Source organism: Pongo pygmaeus, chromosome X (assembly GCF_028885625.2).
Source record: "Pongo pygmaeus isolate AG05252 chromosome X, NHGRI_mPonPyg2-v2.0_pri, whole genome shotgun sequence".
In the NCBI taxonomy this organism is placed as follows: Eukaryota; Metazoa; Chordata; class Mammalia; order Primates; family Hominidae; genus Pongo; species Pongo pygmaeus.
Window position 1 is genome coordinate 131,689,688 of NC_072396.2, and position 22,323 is coordinate 131,712,010.

A 22,323-nucleotide genomic window follows, 5' to 3' on the forward strand; every position below is an offset into this window, starting at 1 on the left:
CACATCACTGACCACACATGACAAAGGATGCAGTCTTTGTAAAGATTTTGGGAAAATACCTAATTGGACTACCACAATCCACAGCAGCAGTAGCAACAATAACAACATTAAGAAGTATAACAAAACAAGTCTTGGAGAAAAGGAGAATATGACCTTCAGAGTTATCAAATTATAATATTCAAATGTTTAGTTTTTGATCAAAAATTACAATACATATAAAGAAATAGAAAAGCAATATCCATTCAAAGGAACAAAATAAATTGACGAAATGACAACCTTGAGGAAACCCAGAAATCAGACTTTCTAGAAAAATATTCTAAAACAAGTGTCTTAAATATGCTCAAAACCACATCTGCTCTGCCCCTAGAAAAAAATGGGGACAAAAAACTAAAGGAAAACATAAAATTTATGTATGAACTAAAATTATATATTGATAAAAAGATATAATTTTTAAAAAATCAAACACATATTCTAAGAAGAAAAATAGAAAAATGAATATAAAATTAAATAGAGGGGTTCAGCAGAAGATTTGAGAAGGTAGAAGGAAAAAAATCAGCAAAACTGAAGAAAAGATTACTGAAATTGTTAAATTTGAGAAACAAATTAAAAAGAATGAAGAAAAGTAATAAAAATTGATAACATAAAATTGAGTAAGTTAAGTGAAGGAATAGCAATAAACAGAGCTTGCGAGACACTAGTAAGTGAAGAAATATCCACATAATGGGAGTTCTAGAGAGGAAGAGAAAGGCACAGAAAGAATATTTGAAGAAGTAATCCCTGAAAACTTCCCAAATTCAATTAAAGATGGGTTTATAACCCCTAAAGTCTTAATGAATCAAAATATGAAAATGATAAGAACAATTGAATGCCAACAAATTAGATAACTCATTAATAGATGAAATAGACAAATTTCTAGAAGCACATAAGTTATCTAAACTGATTCCAGAGGAATTAAACTTTTAATAGAACTATTATAAGTAAAGAGTTTAAATAACTCACCAAAAATCTACCCACAACTAAGTCCAGTACCAGAAGTCTTGACTCATGGGTTAAACCAAACATTTAAAGAACTAATCACAATTTTTGCAGACTCCTTCAATGAACAGAACAGAAGCTATTACTTTCTAATTCTGTGAGACCAGCATTATCCTGATATTAATACATAAATATTGACAAGAAAATAAAATTACAGACCAATAATCCTTATATATATATAGATGTAAAACTCTTGGGCTACGTTCCAAGATGGCCAAATATTAACAGTTCCAGTCTGCAGCTCCCAGTGTGACAGATGCAGAAGATGGGTGATTTCTGCATTTCCAGCTGAGGTACCTCGTTCATCTCATTGGGACTTGTTGGACAGTGGGTGCAGCCCATGGAGGGCGAGGTAAAGCAGGGCAGGGCATTGCCTAACCCAGGAAGTGCAAGGAGTCAGGAGATTTCACTTTCCTAGCCAAGTGAAGCCATGACAGATTGTACCTGGAAAAATGGGACACTTCCACCCAAATACTGTGCTTTTCCAATGGTCTTAGCAACCATCAGACCAGAAGATTCTATCCCATGCCTGCCTTGGCTGGTCTCATGCCCACAGAGTCTTGCTTACTGCTAGTACAGCAGTTTGAGATAGACCTGTGAGGCAGCAGCCTGGCGGTGGGGAGGGGCGTCTGCCATTGCTGAGGGTTGAGTAGGGCAAGGCCTGCTGCCTCTATAGACTCCAACTCTGGCAGCAGAGCATAGCTGAACAAAAGTCAGCAGAAACTTCTTCAGACTTAAGCGTCCATCTGACAGCTCTGAAGAGAGGAGTAGTGGTTCTCCCAGCACAGCATTTGAGCTCTGAGAACAGACAGACTGCCTCCTCAAGTGGGTCCCTAACCCCTGAGTAGCCTAACTGGGAGACACCTCCCAGTAGGGGCCAGCAAACACCTCATACAGGCAGGTGCACCCTGGGACGAAGCTTCCAGAGGAAGGATCAGGCAGCAATATTTGCTATTCTGCAGCCTCCGCAGGTGATACCCAGGCAAACAGGGTCTGCAGTGGACCTCCAGAAAACTCCAACGGACCTGCAGCTGAGGGACCTGACTGTTAGAAGGAAAACTAACAAACAGAAAGGAATAGCATCAACATCAACATAAAGGACATCCACACCAAAACCCCATCTGTAGGTCACCAACATCAAAGACCAAAGGTAGATAAAACCACAAAGATGGGGAGAAACCAGAATAGAAAAGCTGAAAATTTTAAAAACCAGAGCATATCTTCTCCTCCAAAGGATTGCAGCTCCCCTACAGCAACGGAACAAAGCTGGACGGAGAATGAATTTGACGAGTTGACACAAGTAGGCTTCAGAGGGTTGATAATAACAAACTTCTGCAAGCTAAAAGAGGATGCTCAAACCCATTGCAAGGAAGCTAAAAACCTTGAAAAAAGATTAGATGAACGGCTATCTAGAATAAACAATGTAGACAAGACCTTAAATGACTTGATGGCCTGAAAACCATGACATGAGAACTACGTGATGCATGCACAAGCTTCAATAGCTGATTCAATCAAGGGGAAGAAAGGGTATCAGTGATTGAAGATCAAATGAATGAAATAAAGTGAGAAGAGAAGTTTAGAGAAAAAAGAATAAAAAGAAACTAACAAAGTCTCCAAGAAATATGGGACTATGTGAAAAGACCAAATCTACATTTGATTGGTACCTGAAAGTGATAGGGAGAGTGGAACCAAGTTGAAAACACTCTTCAGGATATTATCCAGGAGAACTTCCCCAATCTAGCAAGGCAGGCCAACATTCAAATTCAGGAAATATAGAGAACACCATAAAGATACTCATTGAGGAGGGCAACCCCAAGACACATAATTGTCAGATTCACCAAGGTTGAAATGAATGAAAAAATGTTAAGGGCAGCCAGAGAGAAAGATTGGGTTACTCAAAAAGGGAAGCCTATAAAACTAACAGTGGATCTCTCGGCAGAAACCCTACAAGCCAGAGGAGACTTGGAGCCAATATTCAACATTCTTAAAGAAAAGAATTTTCAACCCAGAATTTCATATCCAGCCAAACTAAGCTTCATAAGTGAAGGAGAAATAAAATCCTTTACAAACAAGGAAATGCTGAGAGATTTTTGTCACCACCAGGCCTGCCTTACAAGAGCACCTGAAAGAAGCACTAAACATGGAAAGGAACAACCGGTACCAGCCATTGCAAAAACATGCCAAATTGTAAAGACTATTGATGATATGAAGAAACCACATCAATTAATGGGCAAAATAAGCAGCTAATATCATAATGACAGGATCAAATTCACACATAACAATATTACCCTTAAATGTAAATGGGTTAAATGCCCCAATTAAAAGACACAGACTGGCTAATGGGTTAAAGAGTCAAGACCCATCAGTGTGCTGTATTCAGGAGACCCATCTCACATGCAAAGACACATAGGCTCAAAAAAAAAGGGATAGAGAAAGATCTACCAAGCAAATGGAAAGCAAAAAAAAGCAGGGGTTGCAATCCTAGTCTCCGATAAAACAGACTTTAAACCAACAAAGATCAAAAGAGACAAAGAAGGCCATTACATAATGGTAAAGGGATCAATTCAACAAGAAGAGCTAACTATCCTAAATATATATGCACCCAATACAGGAGCACCCAGATTCATAAAGCAAGTCCTTGGAGACCTACAAAGAGACTTAGACTCCCACACAATAATAATGGGAGACTTTAACAGCACACTGTCAATATTACACAGATCAACGAGACAGAAGGTTAACAAGGATATCCAGGACTTGAACTCAGCTCTGCACAAAGTGGACCTAATAGACATCTACAGAACCCTCCACCCCAAATCAACAGAATATACATTCTTCTCAGCACCATATTGCACTTATTTTAAAATTGACCACATAGTTGGAAGTGAAGCACTCCTCAGAAAATGTAAAAGAACACAAATCACAACAAACAGTCTCTCAGACCACAGTACAATCAAATTAGAACTCAGGATTAGGAAACTCACTCAAAACCACACAACTACATGGAAACTGAACAATCTGCTCCTGAATAACTACTGGGTAAATAACGAAATGGAGGCAGAAATAAAGATGTTCTTTGAAACCAATGAGAACAAAGACACAACATACCAAAATCTCTGAGACACATTTAAAGCAGTGTGTAGAGGGAAATTTATAGCACTAAATGCCCACAAGAGAAAGCAGGAAAGATCTAAAATCAACACCCTAACATCACAATTAAAAGAACTAGAGAAGCAAGAGTAAACAAATTCAAAAGCTAGCAGAAGACAAGAAATAAGATCAGAGCAGAACTGGAGACAGAGACACAAGAAACCCTTCTGAAAATCAATGAATCCAGGTGCTGACTTTTTAAAAAGATCAACAAAATGGGTAGACCACTAGCAAGACTAATAGAGAAGAAAAGAAAGAAGAATCAAATAGATCTAATAAAAAATGATAAAGGGGATATCACCACCAATTCCACAAAAATACAAACTACCATCAGAGAATACTATAAACACCTCTATGCAAATAAACTAGAAAATCTAGAAGAAATGGATAAATTCTGGGACACATACACCCTCCCAAGACTAAACCAGGAAGAAGTTGAATATCAGAATAGACCAATAACAGGCTCTGAAATTGAGGCAATAATTAATAGCCTACCAACGAAAAAAAGTCCAGGACCAGACAGATTCACAGCCAAATTCTACCAGAGGTACAAAGAGGAGCTGGTAGCATTCCTTCTGAAACTATTTCAATCAATAGAAAAAGAGGGAATCTTCTCTAATTCATTTTATGAGGCCAGCATCATCCTGATACCAAAGCCTGGCAGAGGCACAACAAAAAAAGAGAATTTTAGACCAACATCCCTGATGAACATCAATGCAAAAATCCTCAATAAAATACTGGCAAACCGAATCCAGCAACACATCAAAAAGCGTATCCACCATGATCAGGCTGGCTTCATTTCTCGGATGCAAGGCTGGTTCAACATATGCAAATCAATAAACATAATCCATCACATAAACAGAACCACATGACAAAAACCACATGATTGTCTCAATGGATGCAGAAAAGGCCTTCGACAAAATTCAACAGCCCTTCCTGCTAAAAATTATCAATAAACTAGGTATTGATGAAATGTATCTCAAAATAATAAGAGCTATTTATGATAAACCCACAGCCAATATCATACTGAATGTGCAAAAACTGTAAGCATTCCCTTTGAAAACCGGCACAAGAGTGGTATGCCCTCTCTCACCACTCCTATTCAGCATAGTGTTGGAAGTTCTGGCCACGGCAATCAGGCAAGAGAAAGAAAAAAAGGGTATTCAATTAGCAAAAGAGGAAGTGAAATTGTCCCTGTTTGCAGATGACATGATTGTATATTTAGAAAACCCCATCATCTCAGCCCAAAATCTCCTTAAGCTGGTAAGCAACTTCAGCAGTCTCAGGATACAAAATCAATGTGCAAAAATCACAAGCATTCCTATATACCAATAATAGACAAACAGAGAGCCAAATCACGAGTAAACTCCCATTCACAATTGCTAGAAAGAGAATAAAATACCTAGGAATCCAACTTACACGGGATGTGAAGGACATCTTCAAGTAGAACTGCAAAGCACTGCTCAATGAAATAAAGGAGGACACAAGCAAATGGAAGAACATTCCATGCTCATGGATAGGAAGAATCAATATCATGAAAATGGCCATACAGCCCAAGGTAATTTGTAGATTCAATGCCATCCCCATTAAGCTATCAATGAGTTTCTCACAGAATTGGAAAAAAAAACATTATAAAGTTCACATGGAACCAAAAAACAGCCTGCATTGCCAAGACAATCCTAAGCAAAAAGAACAAAGCTGGAGGCATCACGCTACCTGACTTCAATCTATACTAAAAGGCTACAGTAACCAAAACAGCACGGTACTGGTACCAAAACAGAGATATAGACCAATGTAACAGAACAGAGGCCTCAGAAATAATACCACACATCTACAACCATCTGATCTTTGACAAACCTGACAAAAACAAGAAATGGGGAAAGGATTCCCTATTTAATAAATGGTGCTGGGAAAACGGGCTAGCCATATGTAGAAAGCTGAAACTGGATACCTTCCTTACACCTTATACAAAAATTAATTCAAGATGGATTAAAGACTTAAATTTTAGACCTAACACCATAAACACCCTAGAAGAAAACCTAGGCATTACCATTCAGGACATAGGCATGGGCAAGGACTTCATGTCTAAAACACCAAAAGCAATGGCAACAAAAGCCAAAATTGACAAATGGGATCTAATTAAACTAAAGAGCTTCTGCACAGCAAAACACACTATCATCAGAGTGAACAGGCAACCTACAGAATGGGAGAAAATTTTTGCAATCTACCCATCTGACAAAGGGCTAATATCCAGAATCTACAAAGAACTTAAACAAATTTACAAGAAAAAATCTAACAACCCCATCAAAATGTGGGCAAAGGATATGAACAGACACTTCTCAAAAGAAGACATTTATGCAGCCAACAGACACATGAAAAAATGCTCATCATCACTGGTCATCAGAGAAATGCGAATCAAATCCACAATGAGATACCATCTCACACCAGTTAGAATGGCGATCATTAAAAAGCCAGGAAACAACAGGTGCTGGAGAGGATGTGGAGAAATAGGAACACTTTTACATTGTTTGTGGGAGTGTCAATTAGTTCAACCATTGTGGAAGACAGTGTGGCGATTCCTCAAGGGTCTACAACTAGAAATACCACTTGACCCAGCGATCCCATTACTGGGTATATACCCAAAGGACTATAAAGCATGCTACTATAAAGACACATGCACATGTATGTTTATTGCAGCACTGTTCACAATAGCAAAGACTTGGAACCAACCCAAATGCCCATCAATGATAGACTGGATAAACAAAATGTAGCACACATGCACCATGGAATACTATGCAGCCATAACAAAGGATGAGTTCATGTCCTTTGTAGGGACATGGATGAAGCTGGAAACCATCATTCTGAGCAAACTATAACAAGGACAGATAACCAAACACCGCATGTTCTCACTCATAGGTGGGAACAGAAGAATGAGAACCACTTGGACACAGGGGAACATCACACACCAGGGCCTGTTGGGGGGTGGGGGCCTGGGGGAGGGATAGCATTAGGAGAAATATCTAATGTAAATGACCAGTTGATGTGTGCAGCAAACCAACATGGCACATGTATACTTGTGTAACAAACCTGCATGTTGTGCACATGTACCCTAGAACTTAAAGTATAATAAAAAAAGTATTTCCCATAAGTGTGATGATATTACACATATGAATTTAAGCAGGTTTCCTCCTATCTCTGCCAATAAATATACCCTAGATTACTGTGAAAAAAAAAAACCTCTTAACCAAAATACTAGCAAATTTAGCCCAACAGTATATTAAATAATTGTACACAGTTGCCAAGTGAGATTTATCTCATGAAAGCAAGGGTGGTTCAGTGCAGGAAAAATCAATGCAATAACCACATTACTGCAGTAAAATAATACATTATTACTTCAATTGGCACAGATAATCCATTATAAAATTTAAACTCCCTTTTCTTATAAAATCTCTCAGAAAATTAGACATAAAAGGCAACTTTCTCAACATTATAAAGGTAATTTATGTATATACTACAGCTAACATCATACTTAGAGGTGAAAGACTTAACGTTTTACTTTTATAATCAAGAATAAGGCAAGCACACCTGTGTTGACCACTGGCATTCAACAGTGTATTGGAAGATCTAGCCAGGGCAATTAGAGAATAAAAAGAAATAAAAAGCATCCAAATTTGAATGGAAGTAGTAAAACTATTTCTTTTGACAGATAACATGATTCAATATATGACAAATTCTAAATAACCTACATGAAGGATACTAGACATAATAATAAATTCAGTGTATTTAGGATACAGGTATAAGACTAACATGGTCGGGTGTGGTGGCTCATGCCTGTAATCCCAACAGTTGGGAGGCTATGGCGGGTGGATCACCTGAGCTTGGGAGTTCAAGACGAGCTTGACCAACATAGAGAAACCCCATCTCTACTAAAAATACAAAATTAACCAGGCATGGTGGCGCATGCCTGTAATCCCAGGTAGTCGGAGGCTGAGGCAAGAGAATTGCTTGAACCCAGGAAGTGGAAATTGCAGTGAGCTGAGATCATGCCATTGCACTCCATCCTGGGCAAAAACAGCAAAACTTCATCTCAAAAAAAAAAAAAAAGATTAGCAAACAAAAATTAATCGCATTACAAGCATCAGAATAGAACTAAATGAAATAGAGACCAAGAAAACAATACAAAGCATCAACAAAAGGAAAAGTTGGTTCTTCAGAAGGATTAAGTTGATAAAATATTATCTGAACTAACCAAGAAAAGAAGGTAGAAGATCCAAATAAATACAAACGGAAATAATAACAAGCCTGATACTAAAATAAAAGTTAAAAGTAGATATTACCACTGATACCACAGAAATACAAAAATGTCATCACAGACTATTATGAACAACTACACTATATGCTTACATACTAGAAAACCTAGAGGAAATGGATAAATTCTGTGAAACATAAAATCTTCTGAGATTGAACCAGCAACAAATAAAACTCCTGAATAAACCAATGATGTGTAATGAGATTGAATCAGTAATATAAAAATCTCCTGAAAAAATATAATACCAGGACAAGATGGATTTACAGCTGAATCCTACCAGTCATACAAAGATGAACAATGCCAATCCTCCCAAAAGTAATTCAAAAAAATTGATGAGCAGGAAATTCTTTCTAACTTATTCTATGAGGCCAATATTATCACCATCATATCCAAACCAGAAAAGGAAATAACAGAAAAGGAAAACTACAGGCCAATATCACTGATGACGATACATGCAAAAATCTTCAACAAAATACTAGAAAATTGAATTTAACAGCACATCAAAAAGATAATAGACTAGGAAAAAGTGCAATTTATCACAAATATGCAAGGGTGGTTCCACATATGCAAATCAATACACATGATACATCACATATACAGAATTAAGGACAAAAATATATAATCATTTTAACAGATTTAGAAAAAAAAATAATTCAAAAAAATTTAGCATCCCTGCATGATAAAAATACTCAAAAAACTAGATTTAGGAAGAACATTAAAACATTCAGAAAACAATCACATTTATAAGAGCACAAAAATAATAAAATATTCAGGTATAATTTTAACCAAGGAGGCAAAATTTTACACTGAAAATTACAAAACAGTGCTAAAAGAAGTTTCTGATCGATGCATATAAATAAAAAGGTAGCCTATGTTCATGGATAAGACTTAATATTATTAAGATTTCCATATGACTCAAAATGACATACAGATTCAATGAAGTCCCTATCAAAATCTCAATGGACTTTTTTATAAAAATAGGCAAATTTATCCTAAAAATCACATTAAATCTCAACAGACTCTGAATAGCCAAAATAACTGAAATATTAATAGAACAAAGTTGTAGAACTCACATTTTCTTATTTCAAAATATGTTACGATGCTATAGTAATCCAAAGAGTGTGGTATTTGTAGAACAGACCAATGTAGTGGACTAGAGAGCCCCAAAACAAGTCTTCCTATATATACTCAAACTTTCTTTGACAAACGTGCTGAGACTACTGAATGGGAAAAAGAGAATCTCTTTAGTAAATGATGTTGGGAAACTGGATATTTACTTGCAAAATAATTGAGTTGGATGTTTACCTTCTACCACATACGGAAATTAACTCAAAGTTAAGTAAAAAGCAAATGTGATACATAAAACTATCAAATTCCTAAGAAAAATATAGAGAAAAAGCTTCACGACATTAAATTTGAAAATGATTTTTGGGATATGAAGCAAAAAAGCAAAAAAGGCAAGTGGAAATACATCAACCTAAAATCTTTTTCAAAGCAAAGGAAACTGTCAACAGAGTGAAAGGCAAGCTACAAAACAGAAGAAAATATTTGCAAATCACATATTTGACAAGGGATTAGTATCTAGATTGTTAAGAACTCCTACAATTCAACAACAAAAGAATCCAATTTAAAAATGGGAAAGGATTTGAATAGGTAGTTCTTCAAATAAGACATACTAATGTCCAACAGGTACATGAAAAGATGTTCAACATCGTTAGTCATCAGGGAAACAAAAATCAAAATCACAATGAAGTATCACCTGATACCTGTTAAGATGGGTATTATTATAGACACAGAAAATAACAAGTGTTGGTGAAGATGTGGAGAAACTGAAACACCTGCACTCTGTTGATGGAAATGTAAAAGGGTTCAGTGACTATGAAAAACATGGTGTTTTCTCAAAGTTAGAAATGGAGTCACCACACAATCCAGCCATCCCACTTCTTTACATGTATCAAAAATGATTAAAAACCAGATCTCTAAAATATATTTCTACTCTCATATTCATTGCAACATTATTCACAATAGCCAGAGATTGAAACAATCTAAATATTGATCAACAGATATATGGATAAAGAAAATCTAATATTTATATGCAATGCCATATCATTCAGCCTTAAAAGAAAGGAATCCTGTCATATGAGACAATATGGATGACACTTAAGGCCATTATGCCAAGTTAAATAAGAGAGTCACAAAATAATAAATCCTACATGGTTATGCTTATATGAGTTATCTAAAACATTCAAACTCAGAGAAGGAGAAAGTAGAAAGATAGTTGCCAGGGGCTGAGCAGAAGGGAAAATGAAAAGTTTCTGTTTAATATGTATAGAATTTCAGCTAAGTAAGATAAAAATTTCTATAGATGTGCTGTTCAACAATGCAAATATAGCTAACAATACTTACACTCTACACTTAAAAACTTTTCAAGAGTGTAGATTCCATGTTACAATTTTCTTCACCACAAGAAAAAAACAAGTGTTGGTGATGATGTGAAGAAATTGGAATTCTTAAATATTGCTGGTGAGAATTGAAAACGGCACAGTTGCTATGGAAAACAGTTTGACTGTTTCTCAAAAAGCTACATATAGAATTATAATACGATTCTGCAATTACACTTCTGGGTATATGCCCCAAAGTACTTAAAGCTGGGTCTTGAAAAGATACTTGTGCACCAGTGTATATTGCAGCATTATTCATAACAGCCAAAATTTGGAAACAACAAAAGTGTCCATCAACAGATTAATGGGTAAACAAAATGTGGTCTATACATAAGATTGGATGTTACTCAGCCACTAAAAGGAAAGAAGTTCTAGTTCAAGTCAAGGTTCATGGATGAATGTTGAAAATGTTATATTGAGTAAAATAAGCCAGACACAAAAAGACAAATATTTTATTACTTTACTTACATGCAATATCTAGAATAGACAAATTCATAGAGACAGAAAGTAGAGGTCACTGGGGACTGGAAGCAGAGTGAAACAGAGAGTTATAATGTAATGATTATATAATAATTTTTTGAAATGATGAAAAATTTTTGAAATACTGCATAATATGTAAATTATATCCCAATAAAAGCTATTAAAAATATTGTAGTCACTAAAATTTTTCCATTATTGTATCTCTCTCTCTCTGTGTATGTAGATGTGGGCCATGTTGGAGGTGAAAAGCCTGTGTGTCTAACTTTAGATAAGTAAATTACGATGTACTTTTCAACCATCTGAAAATCATTTTCGGTAAAAAAAAAAATCAACAAACACAATTTTGTCAAGTAAATTAAAAATGAGTAAATATTCTTCAACTTAATCAATAACTATCTTCTTATTTGTTAAATTTGAAAGATTCTCCCCAGTGATCATTACTAGCAAAAATTACTAAACATCACACATGGTTGTAGTTAGGCAGCTTCCTGTTCAGAATATTAATGGACACTCATAGTTGGAAGTGATCTTAAGCATTTTTAAATTCAATGTTTTCTATGATGTATGCATCCATAAAAGGCTGAATTTGTGTCATTATTAACTTGTGTCAGATTCTTTTTAATCTCAACTTCATTTATCTTCAATTTCATTTAGTCTTTTCAAAAGACTAAAGTTTTCAGCTATTAAATACCAAACTCTATTCCCATTGTGTACCAGATAGCAAAACAGAAAAGAATACCCTTTAGGCTCCTTTTAATTTGTAACTACCAGTTGGTCAATCCTGACTTCAGTAACTGAGATCTACTCAGTCCTCATTTCTTTCCATGATTATACTTGCAAGGGAAATTTATTTAGGACTTTGTAAATACAGCAATGCATTTATTGAAGATTAATAAATGAATGATAAAGACTTCTTATACTCCTAAACCAATCACTACTATGTAAGCTTAATAAGAGGAGAAACTCTAATTGCCATGCTATTTGAACATGATTTTAAATAAAATTTATTACAAAGAAAATGTACTTACTGAAATATGTATCCTGTGAGTTATATATTACTTATTTCATTTGCATGATACTATTAGGTTTTCTATCCTTCTAGTCTGCAAGTTCCTCATATATGCACTGCATTCTGGCAATAAAGTGGAAAATTTGGATGAATGTGCATGTGTGTGTTTGGGGTGAGAGTTGTTATCTGTTACATTAGGAGATAAAATAACATAATTTTTTAAAAATTTAAAATGGACTGGGAGGCATATGTTGCAGTGAGCCGAGATTGCTCCACTGCACTAAAGCCTGGGTGACAGGGTGAGACCCGTATCTCAAAAAAATAAAAATTAAAATAATAAAATAAAATAGGTTACTTTATTCAGTAGAATCACAAACACCATTGGCTAGAGAAGCTTGTGTTTTTATTAACTGTTTTATATTTTCTATCACAGTCTTTGTTAATCAAACTGTGTTCAGTGGACCCATGTTATCATTATCTACTGGAGCTAATTAAAAATACAGAATCGTGGGCCCCAATCCAGATCTACAAAATCAGATCTGCATTTTAATTATTTTCAATTTGGTTCAAACAACCAACCCACCGTTCAATAGTTTAAAGGAACAATGCATTAATTTACTCATTATTCTGTAGGTAGTGAGTTTTCATTTGGTTCCACTGGAGTATTTTTTCTCTGTATGCCAGCTGTGTTCCCTTATGTATATGTGGTTAGATGAAGGTTGATATTCTCATTCATATGTCTACATTTGGCTGCTTGTCAGCAGGAGTGATAGAGGAAACTGGAATTTGTGTTGTTCATCATTCAGCAGGCTAGCTTAGGCTCTTTCACAAGGACATAGTTGTAGGGGTCTCCAGATCAGCAAGAGAATGCAAGCTCCATTTGCCCCAGCAGTTTTCACGTCTTCACCTGTGTCATTTTTGCTAATGTTCTGCTAACATATGTTAGTTATATGACCAAATATATCTTGAATCAGATAGATTCAAGACCCAGACTCTATCTCCTGATGAGAGGAGCTGCAAAGTCTCATCACAAACAGGAGTAGACACAGAGATGTAAAGAGTCTCTCATTATTTTTGCCATCTCCTGCAAGGCTATACATCTGTACAAGATACCCAAACCCTTCTATTTCCAAATGAACACGAAATTAATCTGTCAATGCTTTACTCTACACCAAATAAGTAGACATACATTATGAAATTGATTGGGGCAAATAGATTCAGGCTACATTGTTCATTAATTAAAAATTTCATGGCCTTTTCCTTGTTATAGGCAAAGGACAAGTAGCTGATCTCAGCAGGTATAGTAATTGTATGTTTTACTTAAGAATTTCAACTTATAGATGAAAGATTGAAGAATCGCCAGGCATGATTGCTCTCATCTGTAATCCCAGCACTTTGGGAGGCTGAGGTGGGTGGATCTCTTGAGCCCAGGAGTTTGACACCAGCCTGGGCAACATAGGGAAACCCTATCTCTACAAAAATAAAATAAAATACAAAAATTTAGCTGGACAAGGTGGCCCACACCTGTAGTCCCAGTTACCAAGGGCACTGAGGTGATAGGATCACCTGAGCTTTTGAAATCGAGGCTGCAGTTAGCTGAGACCATGCCACAGCACTCCTGCCTGGGTGACAGAGTGAGACTCTGTCTCAAAAAAAGGGGAGATTGAAGGATCTAGTTAATATATATTACTGTAGGTACACAGGGTATACCTGAATACATTATCTCACATTAGATAGTAATTGGATTTTCTCTACCGTACAAGTAGTCTATAGCCATATGTGCACTTATGCATATATATTCATTATTTGTCATTTGCAAGAATCTAAAAAATGCTGAGGTGAAGTCTTAGGAAGTCACAGATTGTGATGATATACTCATTAGGGGAGACTTTAAAGACTGCTGAGGATCTAAAGATGAAGAAACAACATAACTAACATTTGAAGGACAGGAAAACCCTAGTTAGCTATAGCCAAATAAACGTAAATTCCCTATTACAATTATGTTGTTCTGACTATATTTTATTTCTGCCTAAAGGGAAAATATTAAATAATCTATGAACAATTGTTGACATTTAATTCAAAAATACTAACATCAGATCGGACACACTTAAGTATTCAATAATTGGTACTGAATGAATACATAACTTACATTTGAATCAAATTTTATATCAAGATTTTGCATACCTATCAAAATTAAACCTCCTAATAAAACAGTAAGCTGGATGCAGGGTTGTTATTGGTTTTAACTCAAAATACACATGCAAAAAATAGTAGGTCTGAGGATCGCAATACCTTGAGTCTAGCCTCTTATATCATCACCTATAGACCTGCAAAGAAGTACTGGCATTTAGAATGTGCAGACAGAGAAAATTAGTCCATTTGTCTCGTTGTAAAAAAAATACACAAGTCTGGGTAATTTATACAGAAGAATTTCATTTGGCTCACTATTCTGCAGACCGGACAAAAATAATAGTACCAAAATCTGCTTTTGGTGAGGGACTCAGGCTGCTTTCACTCATAGCAGAAGCCAAAGGGGAGAAGGCATATGCAGAGATCACATGACAAGAGAGAACAAACTATAGAAGGTGTAGGGGCTGGTGCCAGGCTCTTTTTAACAACCAGCTCTTGTGGGAACTAACAGAGTGAACACTCTCTCATTACTGAAAGAATGACATTAAGCCACTCATAAGACATCTGCCTCCATGACTAAAATAGCTTCTGTTAGACCCTCACTTTCAACACTGGGGATCAAATTCCAACATGAGATTTGGAGGGGTCAAGCAAACCAAATCCAAACTATAGCACAAACTATAAGAATTCCAATCATCAAAGAAGATCAAAATGTGCTGCCTAAATAATATTACTAATGTATCAAAGTGTAAAAACATATTGGAAACGGTCCTCAACAAAACATTTTGGAGTTAAGACTCTAATCCCAAGAAAAATTGAGTAGCCAGAAGAGTCTAATATATGAACAGCCTATTTAATAGAAGATTTGTCTCCATAACTATTTTTACATTACGCCAAAGAAACAATCTCATTTATTAAAATATTCAAAACAGTTAACCACATAGATTAATTATGAGTTTTAAATTCATGTGATTTTTATTTTCAGTTACCTTTTTTCCCCCAGAATCATGGTTTCCTCCTCACTTGTGCTATATCTGAGATAAAGAACTTCTTTTAATGAGTCATTATCATAAGTAACTGTTAGTCATTATTACTCCACGTCATAAAACAAAATAATGAGGATAACTAAGCAATACCATAATATCATATTGCATTTGCTTTGTGAAGTGATAAAGTTGTCTATGAATAATATTCATACCTATAGATTTGTAGATGTTTTAAAACAAATCTTCATAAACAATGTACAAATATATACATACTCAGAAATATATATATATATATATATATATATATATATATATCACATTTCCCGTGTCTTTCTTTGAAGGACCCAACAGTTATTGCAAAATGAAGATCACATTAGTAGAAGGATGGGAAATAAATAGTAAATGTCTAAGGGATATGGCCTAAGAAGCCTTCCTCTATGGTGAATGTCAGCTCGAATTCAAAAGAATAAAACTTTCAATGTAAGATTGTTCTAGAGATAAATTGTAATTGTGCAGAAATTGTACTGAGTTGCTCAGTAGTAACTCTGTTTTCTGGATTAACATCACAATTACCTACTTGTTTTCTCTGTAATGTTTTATATTTCTCCAAAAACACAGAGGCATCATACCTAGAGGTTTTCAGTATGTTTCAAAAACAAATGATGACGTTGGCTAAACAGATATCTAAGTTTTATTTGTAGTTGTTTTGTATATATGTACTTTTTGTATATATGTATCCTTTTATTTTGCTGGAAATTTTTTAGAATTCTCAGAATGATAATACATTTTTATTTGAAATTGGTTACTTGTACACATCAGAAAGGAGCCAGTCGGAATGAGTTAATGTAATGTTTGTTTACTGAGAATCTACTACATGCCAAGCACTGCTGTATTTTCTGTACATATATATAGCAGCGAACACAACAGGCAAATATCCCGACAGATGTGGAGTATATTATAGGACAATTAAAGTGTAAGAAATTCATAACATATTTATAAAATATGGTTTGATTATTTATCAAGTATATAATTCTAAATAAACTATAAGGTTGTCACATTGGAGTTATCTGAGTATATCTACTATAACAAAATGTATATTGAAATTACATTATTCATGATCTGAATATATATTTTTGGATAGATGCAATTTCTTAAGCATCCTAAAGTGTAATTCATGTAGGGATTTAATAGAAGGAGGCTAGTCTATAGTTCCAGATTAATAATAAAAAATGTTAATAGCTTATTATTGGCATAACATTTTTCATTTTTAATTTTTTGTGAGTACACAGTAGGTGTATATATTTATGGGGTACATGAGATGTTTTAATATAGACATGTAATATAAAATAACCATATCATGAAATATAGGGTATCCATCCCATTAAGCATTTATTCTTTATGTTGCAAACACTCTAGCTACACTTTTTATTATTTTCAAATGTAAAATTAAGTTATTATTGGCTGTAGTCATCCTGTTGTGCTATAAAATGGGAAGTCTTATTTATTCTTTTTTTTTTTTTTTTTTTTTTTTTACCCATTAACCTTCCCCACTTTGCCGTCAGTCACACACTACCCTTCCAGCCCCTGGTAACCATCCTTCTATTCCCTATGTCCATGAATTCAACTGTTTTAATGTTTAAAACCTGCAAATAAGTAAGAACATCTGATGTTTGTCATTCTGTGACTGCCTTATTTCACTTAACATAATGATTTCCAGTTCCATCCACGTTTTTGCAAAAGGCTGAATCTCATTCTTTTTATGGCCGAATAGTGCTCCATTATGTATATGTACCACATTTTTTTCCTCTATTTATCTCTTGATAGACACTTAAGATGCTTCCAAATCTTAGCTATTGTGAAAGTGTTGCAACAAACATGGGGGCACGGATATCTCTTTGATACCCTGATTTCCTTTCTTTTAAGTATATATGCAGCAATGGGATTGCTGGACAATAGTGTGCCTCTTCTTTTAGTTTTCTGATGAACCTCCAAACTGTTCTCAATAGTGGTTGTACTAAAATGCACATTCCCACCAACAGTGTATGAGGGTTATCTTTTCTCCATATCCTTGACAGCATTTGTTGTTGCCTGTCTTTTAGATATAAGCCTTTTTAATTGGGGTGAGATGATATCCCATTGTAGTTTTGATTTGCATTTCTCTGAATCAATGATGTTTAACAACTTTTCATATACCTGTTGCCATTTGTATGATTTTTGAGCAATATCTATTCAAATTTTTTGCCCATGTTTTGATTGAATTGTTACATTTTTTCCTATAGAATTTTTGGAGTTCCTTATATATTATTGTTATTAATCTCTTGTAAGACGGGTAGATTGCAAATATTTTATCCCATTTGGTGGGTTGTCTCTCCGTTTTGTTGATTTTTTCCTTTGCTTTACAGAAGCTTTGTAACTTGATATAATCCTATTTGTCTACTTTTGCTTTGGTTGCCAGTGCTTGTGGTGTATGATTCAAGAAATATTTACCCAGGCCAATGTCCTGGAGAATTTTCCCAAAGTTTTTTTCTTGTAGAAATTTCATAGTTTTAAGACTTAGGTCTAACATTTAAGTCTTTAATCCATATTGAATTGATTTTTGTATAAGGTGTAAGGAAGGGATCCAGTTTCAGCTTTCTGCATATGGCTAGCCAGTTTTCCCAGCACCATTTATTAAATAGGGAATCCTTTCCTCATTTCTTGTTTTTGTTAGGTTTGTCAAAGATCAGATAGTTGTAGATATGTGGCATTATTTCTGACGGCTCTGTTCTGTTCCATTGATCAATATCTCTGTTTTGGTACCAGTACCATGCTGTTTTGGTTACTGTAGCCTTGTAGTATAGTTTGAAGTCAGGTAGTGTGATGCCTCCAGCTTTGTTCTTTTGGCTTAGGATTGACTTGGCGATGCGGGCTCTTTTTTGGTTCCATATGAACTTTAAAGTAGTTTTTTCCAATTCTGTGAAGAAAGTCATTGGTAACTTGATGGGGATGGCATTGAATCTGTAAATTACCTTGGGAAGGATGGCCATTTTCATGATATTGATTCTTCCTATCCATGAGCATGGAATGTTCTTCCATTTGTTTGTATCCTCTTTTATTTCATTGAGCAGTGGTTTGTAGTTCTCCTTGAAGAGGTCCTTCACATCCCTTGTAAGTTGGATTCCTAGGTATTTTATTCTCTTTGAAGCAATTGTGAATGGGAGTTCACTCATGATTTGGCTCTCTGTTTGTCTGTTATTGATGTATAAGAAGGCTTGTGATTTTTTACATTGATTTTGTATCCTGAGACTTTGCTGAAGTTGCTTATCAGCTTAAGGAGATTTTGGGCTGAGACAATGGGGTTTTCTAGATATACTATCATGTCATCTGCAAACAGGGACAATTTGACTTCCTCTTTTCCTAATTGAATACCCTTGATTTCCTTCTCTTTCCTAATTGCCCTGGCCAGAACTTCCAACACTATGTTGAATAGAAGTGGTGAGAGAGGGCATCCCTGTCTTGTGCCAGTTTTCAAAGGGAATGCTTCCAGTTTTTGCCCATTCAGTATGATATTGGCTGTGGGTTTGTCATAAATAGCTCTTATTATTTTGAGATACGTCCCATCAATACCTAATTTATTGAGAGTTTTTAGCATGAAGGGTTGTTGAATTTTGTCAAAGGCCTTTTCTGCATCTATTGAGATAATCATGTGGTTTTTGTCTTTGGTTCTGTTTATATGCTGGATTACATTTATTGATTTGCGTATATTGAACCAGCCTTGCATCCCAGGGATGAAGCCCACTTGATCATGGTGGATAAGCTTTTTGATGTGCTGCTGGATTCTGTTTGCCAGTATTTTATTGAGGATTTTTGCATCAATGTTCATCAAGGATATTGGTCTAAAATTCTCTTTTTTTGTTGTGTCTCTGCCAGGCTTTGGTATCAGGATGATGCTGGCCTCATAAAATGAGTTAGGGAGGATTCCCTCTTTTTCTATTGATTGGAATAGTTTCAGAAGGAATGGTACCAGCTCCTCCTTGTACCTCTGGTAGAATTCGGCTGTGAACCCATCTGGACCTGGACTTTTTTTGGTTGGTAAGCTATTGATTATTGCCACAATTTCAGCTCCTGTTATTGGTCTATTCAGAGATTCAACTTCTTCCTGGTTTAGTCTTGGGAGGGTGTATGTGTTGAGGAATTTATCCATTTCTTCTAGATTTTCTAGTTTATTTGCGTAGAGGTGTTTGTAATATTCTCTGATGGTAGTTTGTATTTCTGTGGGATCGGTGGTGATATCCCCTTTATCATTTTTTATTGCATCTATTTGATTCTTCTCTCTTTTTTTCTTTATTAATCTTGCTAGCGGTCTATCAATTTTGTTGATCCTTTCAAAAAACCAGCTCCTGGATTCATTGATTTTTTGAAGGGTTTTTTGTGTCTCTATTTCCTTCACTTCTGCTCTGATTTTAGTTATTTCTTGCCTTCTGCTAGCTTTTGAATGTGTTTGCTCTTGCTTTTCTAGTTCTTTTAATTGTGATGTTAGGGTGTCAATTTTGTATCTTTCCTGCTTTCTCTTGTGGGCATGGCATTTAGTGCTATAAATTTCCCTCTACACACTGCTTTGAATGCATCCCAGAGATTCTGGTATGTTGTGTCTTGGTTCCCGTTGGTTTCAAAGAACATCTTTATTTCTGCCTTCATTTCGTTATGTACCCAGTAGTCATTCAGGAGCAGGTTGTTCAGTTTCCACATAGTTGAGCGGTTTTGAGTGAGATTCTTAATCGTGAGTTCTAGCTTGATTGCACTGTGATCTGAGAGATAGTTTGTTATAATTTCTGTTCTTTTACATTTATTGAGGAGAGCTTTACTTCCAAGTATATGGTCAATTTTGGAATAGGTGTGGTGTGGTGCTGAAAAAAATGTATATTCTGTTGATTTGGGGTGGAGAGTTCTGTAGATGTCTATTAGGTCTGCTTGGTGCAGAGCTGAGTTCAATTCCTGGGTATCCTTGTTGACTTTCTGTCTCGTTGATCTGTCTAATGTTGACAGTGGGGTGTTAAAGTCTCCCATTATTCAGGACATAGGCATGGGCAAGGACTTCATGTCGAAAACACCAAAAGCAATGGCAACAAAAGCCAAAATTGTCAAATGGGATCTAATTAAACTAAAGAGCGTCTGCACAGCAAGGAAACTACCATCAGAGTGAACAGGCAACCTACAAAATGGGAGAAAATTTTCCCAACCTACTCATCTGACAAAGGGCTAATATCCAGAATCTACAATGAACTCCAACAAATTTACAAGAAAAAAACAAACAACCCCATCAAAAAGTGGGCGAAGGACATGAACAGACACTTCTCAAAAGAAGACATTTATGCAGGCAACAGACACAAGAAAAAATGCTCACCATCACTGGCCATCAGAGAAATGCAAATCAAAACCACAGTGAGATACCATCTCACACCAGTTAGAATGGCAATCATTAAAAAGTCAGGAAACAACAGGTGCTGGAGAGGATGTGGAGAAATAGGAACACTTTTACACTGTTGGTGGGACTGTAAACTAGTTCAACCCTTGTGGAAGTCAGTGTGGTGATTCCTCAGGGATCTAGAACTAGAAATTCCATTCGACCCAGCCATCCCATTACTGGGTATATACCCAAAGGACTATAAGTCATGCTGCTATAAAGACACATGCACACGTATGTTTATTGCGGCATTATTCACAATAGCAAAGACTTGGAACCAACCCAAATGTCCAACAGTGATAGACTGGATTAAGAAAATGTAGCACATATACACCATGGAATACTATGCAGCCATAAAAAATGATGAGTTCATGTCCTTTGTAGGGACATGGATGAAATTGGAAATCATCATTCTCAGTAAACTATCGCAAGAACAAAAAACCAAACACCGCATATTCTCACTCATAGGTGGGAATTGAACAATGAGAACACATGGACACAGGAAGGGGAACATCACACTTCGGGGACTGTTGTGGGGTGGGGGGAGGGGGGAGGGATAGCATTGGGAGATATACCTAATGCTAGATGACGAGTTGGTGGGTGCAGCGCACTAGCATGGCACATGTATACATATGTAACTTACCTGCATGTTGCGCACATGTACCATAGAGCCTAAAGTATAATAATAATAATAATAATAATAATAATAATAAAAAGAAAAAATAAAATAAAATAAAATAAAATAAAAAAACAATTGGGTTATAAAGCTTTTGAGAAAAGAGAGCATCCAAAATTTTGAGGGGTCTCTATAGCACTCACCACAGTGCTTTGTACATAAGTAATAGACAATTGGTAAGACAGTGTGCCACACGTATCAGAGCAGTATGCATTACAGTCTTTTATTGAATAAACGATGGTTACAGGCACTATGTGAAAAAAAAAAAGACTTAGATAAGTCTTTAATACATTTTGATGTGATTTTTGTATATGACAAGAAATAGAGATCTAGTTTCTTGCATCTGCATATGAATATCCAGGTTTCCCAGCACCATTTATTGAAGAGACAGTCCTCTCCCCAGTGTATGTTCTTGACATGTTTGCTGAAAACGAGTTCATGGTTGGTGTGTGGATTTGTTTCTGTGTTCTCTATTCTGTTCCATTGGTCTATGTGTCTGTTTTTATGGCAGTACCATGATGTTTTGATTATTATAGCTCTGTAGTATAATTTGAAATCAGGTAATGTGATTCCTCCAGTTTTGTTCATTTTGCCGAGAGTAGCTTTAGCTATTCTAAGTCTTCTATGGTTTTATCTAGATTTTGGATTCTTTTTAATTGTTGTGAAT